This window comes from Elephantulus edwardii, unplaced genomic scaffold, assembly GCF_000299155.1.
Source record: "Elephantulus edwardii isolate Elephantulus edwardi_28Jun2011 unplaced genomic scaffold, EleEdw1.0 scaffold00156, whole genome shotgun sequence".
NCBI classification, from domain to species: domain Eukaryota; kingdom Metazoa; phylum Chordata; class Mammalia; order Macroscelidea; family Macroscelididae; genus Elephantulus; species Elephantulus edwardii.
The window spans coordinates 1,040,963-1,048,250 of NW_006399906.1; positions in this window are offsets into that span (position 1 = coordinate 1,040,963).

A 7,288-nucleotide genomic window follows, 5' to 3' on the forward strand; every position below is an offset into this window, starting at 1 on the left:
AAATGTTCATTAAAACTAATAAAATTTAATAATTAAAAAAAATGAGGAAAAAGATTTTTAATTCAGCTGATATCCTTTAAAATATATAGTAAAATAAGGAGATAGCTTTAACCTCAGTAAGCTCATCTCAAGAGAGAGTAAAAATGAGGATTTTCCAAACAGAGAACAAATTACACTTCTTCTGCAAATAAAAGTTGTCCAGTTTTATGAGTCATAAAATTAATTAAAGGGGGAGGAGGATGGAATTGTTCTGTAAAATATAAATACTAGTTCATCAAAATCTTCTAAGTAATAACCAGGTCATAAAATGGACTTAACCATGTTGTGGTTAGTCTAAGGTGAATCTTGGCTACCCCACATGTGCAGAGTGGAGCTGCACAAACAGCGTTTTTGAAGGCTGAGATCTTTTTTGACGTAGATCTACAAGCCTGTCTGCTTAGGTACATCTAGGGGGTTCAAACGTACCACATCTCAACAAGTACTTCAGCACCAAATTATTTCATGCTCTCAATAAACAAGTCAAAACCAGTTACTTACTCACCTTAATAGGAAGTAGGGTATCTGTAGTTTCATTTTGTTTGCTCAGTTTTATTTTTGTATGTGGTAGACTTTTAAAAATTATTATTAATTATTATTATTTTGACATGCTGTGTCTTTTGGAAGCACAAAAATTTATAACGAACTTTTCTCTGGTGCTTTATCTACAGTTTTATATCATCCTATACTTCAACAGAAGAATAAAAGGGGGTTTTTTGGCAAGAAAAAGGTGGGGACACTTCTTTTTAATTGTATTTGGAAGTATGGCTCATTTTTTTCTGTTATTGAAAATATTGCTTCTGCTTTTATTGTTGTTGTACACCATGGAGTTGGAATCTCCTTAAAGCTGATTGTCCAGTGTGTTTTTTCAGAGTTAGTAAATTACAAAAAAGGAGAGAGTCTCTCTTTCTCCCGTGGAGCAGCTGGAAGATTTGAACTGCATATTTTTGCACTGGCAGCACAATTCCTTACCGCTAAGCCATCAGGCCAAACACTACGGCTTTAAATACAGACTGCATCTTAATGTCGAGAAAACAAAAATTCTGACTACTGGACCCATAGTGGCATAAAGATTGACAGAGAAAAGACTGAAACTGTCAACAAATTCATCTTACTTGGATCTACAATCAATATACTTGGTACTAGCAATGAGGAGACCTGGAAAGTCTGTTGCACTGGGAAAGTCTGCAGTCAGGGACCTCTCCAAATGACTGAGGAGCAATGATGTTAGTCTGAAGACTAAGATGTGCCTGATTCAGACCATGGTCTTTTCAATCATTTGCTATGCTGGATAATGTATAAGGATGACAGAAGAAAAGTTGATGACTTTGAGTTGTGGTGTTGAACAAGAGTACTGACTATCCCATCGACTACCCAAAGAACAAAGAGATACACCTTGTAGAAGGTGAAGCCAGAATACTACACAGAGGCAAATAAGTCAAAGATTCTTCTCACATACTTTGGGCATGTTTCTAGAAGAGACTATTCCCTGTAGGAGGTCATCATGCTTGAAAAGTTAGAAGGAAAATGAAGGAGAGAAACAACCTCAACCAGACAGACTGAAACAGTGACAGCAGTAATAAGATTGAGTGTGTAAAGATTGTGAGGTTGGCAAAGGATAGACCAGGATTCAGTTCTATAGTTCACAGAGTGTCTATGCATTCTTCTCAACTTAATGGCATCTAACAGTAAGCCACCAGACCTCCTTACCCACTATTGTTGCTGCATATTGTTAAGAACCACCTCATAGCTGACCCACCAGGAGGTTTCTAAAAGCATTAAGTAACATAGAAAAAGAAGGTCCTTCTTCCTCCCACAGAGCATCTTGTGGATTCAAACCATGTAATTTTCATTAACAGCACAATTTCTTACCATTACGCCATTATAACTTTGAAAGAACTGAAAGACATTAAGACTAAGAATAAAAAGAAAATCTAGTACCTAACATGCGAAACATTACAGCTTGTACAAAAGACTCACTTATGTTCATCAACATTGATGTTGAATATAAATTAATAATTTATTTTAGAACCAATTTTTAAGGAACTAATTTTTAAATAAATTTTTATTTTAATTGTGATTATTTCTTATTTATATTAGTTTATTTACAGAATTCAAATATATTGTTTTTTAGACCAGACTCTTCAAATTTCTCTCACCCCTCAACACATCAAATTATACAGCCCCATAATTTGTGATTTTACGAAGAAAGTTTACAGAAAAGTTCTATTTTCATTAATTCAGTGTTGTACATTTTCTCTTTCTCTCTTTCTCTTCCTTCCCCTCCCTCAGTTTGCTTTTTTTTAATATTCATTCATTGTTGCACAATTATCTCCCTGCTCCTCTATCCTCAGTCTTCTTTGCAAAGTACCTCAATCTGGGCTGTTGTCATATATATAATGCCTAATCATATACTTCTTTTAAACAGTTTTTTCCTTAATCTGATATTATTTTTAAAAGAACTGTATAATAAAGTAATACTGTATCTAATGTTAAGCTGGTTGTTGTTGTTGTTGTTGCTGTTGTTGTTAGGTGCTGTCAAGTCGAGCACAACTCATAGCGAACCTATGAACAAAAGATCTATTCTATCCTGCACCATCTACACACTTCCTGACACACAAAGGCCCATTGCAGCAGTCACCACATCAATCCACCTGGTTGAGGGTCTTCCTCTCCTTTGTCAACCTGCTTCCCTTCCCAGCATCATGTCCTTCTTCAAAGAACAGCATCTCCTGGCATCATGTCCAAAGAATGTGAGGCAAAACCACATCATTCTTGCCTCCATTCTCTTGGCTGTTCATGCAATGTTCTGTTCTCCAACACCACAGCTCAAAGGCATCAATTCTTCTTCTGTCATTCTTATTCATTGTTCAGCTCTGAGATGTATAGCCAGTGATCAGAAAGATTATGGCCTGAATCAGACACACCTTAGTCTTCAAACTGAAATCACTACTCCTCAATAATTTGGAAAGGTCCCTAAGTGCAGATTTTCCCAGAGCAATGAGTCTCTTTATTTCCTGACTGCTGGTACTATGAGTGTTAATTTTGGATCTAAGCAAGATGAAGCTGTTGACAAATTTCAATCTCCTCTCCATCCATGATGATGCTGTCTATCAGTCCAGAGGTAAAAATCTGTCTTCTTGACATTGAGATGCAATCCATACTTAAGGCTACATTCCCTGATATTCTGCAACAAGTGTTTCAAGTCCTCCTCAATTTCAGGAGCAAAGTTGTGTCATTCGCATAATGCGGGTTAATTGATAAGTCTCTCTCTAGTGCTGATGCCACACTCCTCCTCATAGAGTCCAGTTTATTGTATAATTTGCTCAACATACAGATTGAAGAGGTATGGAGAAAAAGTACTCCCTTCTTGATTTTAAGCCATGCAGTGCTCCCCTGCATTGTTTGTACAACAACCTCCTGTTCCAGGAATAGATTCCACATGAGCAAAATCAAGTGCTCTGGGACTCTCATTCTTCTCAATGTCAGCCACTACTTGTTATGATCCACACAACAAAATGCCTTTGCATAGTCATTAAAGCACAAACAGACATTCTTCTGGTATTCCTTACTTTCAGCCAAGATCCACCTGACATCAGCAATGATATCCCAAATGCAATTCAAATTCACCAGTTGTTCCATGAAAGAAAGATGGACAATCTACTCTTATGCAATTTACTGCTTCTGAAAATCCATTGAAAGGTCAGCTATAAGTCAGCTCTGATGATATTAAAAAACAATTATAATGAGGAAACATTCTGTGTATTGATATGAAAAAATATCATTAAAAACTAAGTAATTTAACATTGTCATTATTGCTGCTGTTGTTGTTGTTATGTGTGTGGTTGCCTGAAACACATAACGAGAATAGGTATCACAGCCCTGAAGCCTGCCCCCTCCTGAGCCTGTCTCACTTATTCTGACATACCTACCTTCATTGCGCTAGTTACTGTATTAATCCATCAGATACGGGGCCTTCCTCTCCTCCGCTGTCCTTCCACTCTTTCTAACATGATGTCCTTCTCTAAGGATCAAGTCATGGTATGTTCAAGACTCTTCTCCCGCACCACAACTCAGACACATAGATTTTTTTTATCTGTCATTCTTAGTCACTGTTCAGCTCTCTCATGCATAACAAGTAACTGTGAAGACCATGGTCTGGATTAGACACACCTTAGTCTCTAGAACAATACCACTGCTTTTCAATACTCTGGAGAGGTCCCTGACAGAAGATTATCCCAATGCAATTCATCTTTTGATTTCCTGACTGCTGGTGTTAAGAGTGTTGATTGTGGAGCCCAGCAAGCAGTAATTGTTAACAACCTCAATCTCTCCTCTTTCATGGTGCTGCTAATTGACCCAGAGTTGAGAATAATTTGTCTTCTTGATATTGAGCTTCAATCAATACTGAAGACTACAGTCCTTGACTTTCTGCAGCAGGTGGTTCAGAGCCTCCTCAATTTCAGGAAGCAAGGTTGTATTATTAGCATAATGTAGGTTGTTGATGAGTCTTCCTCCAATCCTGATGCCACATTCGTCTTCAAAAAGCTCAGGTTCCTGAACGATCTATTCTGTGTATAGATTGAAAAAGAACAGAGACTGGATGCATCCCAGACGCATTCCATTCCTGATCTGGAACCATGCAGTGTTTCCTTGTTCTGTGCTGAGGACTGCTTTCCTGGTCAAAGTATGATTTCGTATAAGGACAATCAAGTGTTCTGGGATTCGCATTTTCCTCGAGGTTAGCCACAATTTGTTGTTATTGACATAGTCAAGTGCCTTTGAAAAGGCAATAAAACACAGATAGATATTCCTCTGGTACTCTGTTTTCTGCCAAGATCCATCTGACATTGGCAATAATGTCTCAAGTGCCACGACCTCTTCTAAACACAGCTTGTATTTCTGGCAGTTCTCTGTCAATGTACTGTTCCAGTCACCTGTGGATAATCTTCAGTAGGATTTTGCTTGGGTGTGATATTACTTCCATACTCTGTCAGGTCATCTTTTTTTTTTTTTTTTGAATGGGAATAAATATTAATCTCTTCAAGTAAGCTGGCCAAGTGGTTGTCCTCCAGATTTCTTGGCACAACATAGTGAGCACATCCAGGGTAGCATGTGTTTATTGAAATACATCACTTGGTATTCCATCAATTACTGGGGCTTTATGTTTTGCCAAGACCTTCATTACAATTGCCTCTTGATAATTTATTGTTTCTTCATTACAAAGAAGGCGGAAGAAGAAAAGACCAAAATGGATATCAGAAGAGACTCTGAATATTGCACCAGAGCATCAAGAAGCCAAAGCAAAGGGAAGAAATCAAGAAGTTAAGGAGCTAAATAGAAGATTTCAAAGGGCAGCTGGGGAAGACAAGGCAAAGTATTATAATGAAATGTGCAAGGATGTGGAGTCTGAAAATCAAAAAGGTTAAACTCATCCACCAGATACTCTGCCGGGGAAGGAGGGGCAATCTCCTCCTGTACCAGTCAGATCTGATTTGACGGTACACGCACACAAAAATAATAAAATAAAATAAAAAAATGTATCAAAAAAAAAAGGTTAAACTCAGCAATTTTATAAGCTGAAGTAAATAAAGAACAAATTCAAGCTGCAAGCTGCAATACTTAAGGATGCTATGATCAGATGCTATGATCCAGGAAGGATTTAAAAGAAGATGGAAGGAGTATACAAAGTCACTGTACCAAAAAGAATTAGCTGAAACAGAAGAATTTCAAGAAAGATCATGATTAAAAATTGAACATTAGTTGAAACAGAATATACATTGTTATTGTTGTTGTTGCTATTGTTATGTGCCATTGAGTCACTTGTGACTCATAGCAGCCCTATGTACAATAGCCCTAAACTCTGTTCTGTCCTATGCCAATCTCACTGTCTCTGACACACCCACCTCGATTACCCCAGTCACTGAATCAATCCACCTCATAGAGGGTCTACCTCTCCTGCGTTGTCCCTCCACCCTCCCAAGCATGATGTCCCTCTCCAAGGACTTCTCCCTCCTTAAAACATGTCAAAAGTATATCAGACGAAGTCTCAGAATCTTTGCCTCCAAGAAGCAGGCTGGTTTAACCCTCTCAAGCATGAACCTGTTTGTTTTCTTAGTATTCCATGGTACCCTCAATACTCTTCTGCAGCACCACAGCTCAAAGGCATCAATTATTCTTCTATCCTCCCTAGTCACTGTCCAGCTCTCTGATGCATAGCAAGTGATTGCAAAGACCATGGCCTGTATCAGGCATATTTTAGTCTCTAGAGTGACACCATTGCTCTTCAATACTTTGCAGAGGTCCCTAACAGCAGACTTTCTCAGCACAATACATCTTTTAATTTCCTGGCTGCTGGTGCCAAGAGTGTTGACTGTGGAGCCAAGCAAACTAAAGCTGTGAACAATCCCAGTCTCTTCACCATAAATCCTGATGCTGCCAAATGGTCCAGTGGTGAGAATCTTCGTCTTCTTGATATTGAGCCTTAATCCATATCGAAGGATGCAATCGTAGACCCTCTGCAGCAAGCACCTCAGGTCCTTCTCAGTTTCAGCAAGCAAGGTTGTGTCATCTGCATAACACAGATTGTTGATGGATCTTCCACCAATCCTGGTGCCACGTTTCTCCTCATAGAGCTCAGCCTCCTGGATAACCTGTTCTGCATACAGGTAGAAAAGATATGGAGACAGGACACATAACTGGCATACACCCTTTCCAATTTTTAACCATGCAGTGTTTCCTTGCTCTGTTCTGACGCCTGCCTCTTATTCCAAGTATTGGTTTCGTGTAAGCACAAAAAGTGTTCTGGGATTCCCATTCTTCTCAGAGTCAGCCACAGTTTGTTGTGATCCACACAAACACCTTTGCATAATCAATGAAACACAGGTAGACATTCATCTGGTATTCCCTGCTTTCAGCTAAGATCAATCTAACATTAGCTACAATATCCCTAGTACCACAACCCCTTCTAAACCCAGCCTGCACTTCTGGCAGTTCTCTGCTGATGTGTTGTTACTTGGTTAATCTTCAGCAGAATCTAGCTTGCATGTGAAATCAATGATGTTGCTTCATAATTTCCACACTCCAATGGGTCACCTTTCTTTGGAATGGCAACAAATACAAATACAAATACAGATAGATCTCTTCCAGTCAGTTGGCCAAGTAGTTGTTCTTCTGGTTTCTTGGCACAACTTGGTGCCACACCAAGCATCTGTTAATTGAACCTCTATTCCTGGGACTTTATTTTTTTACA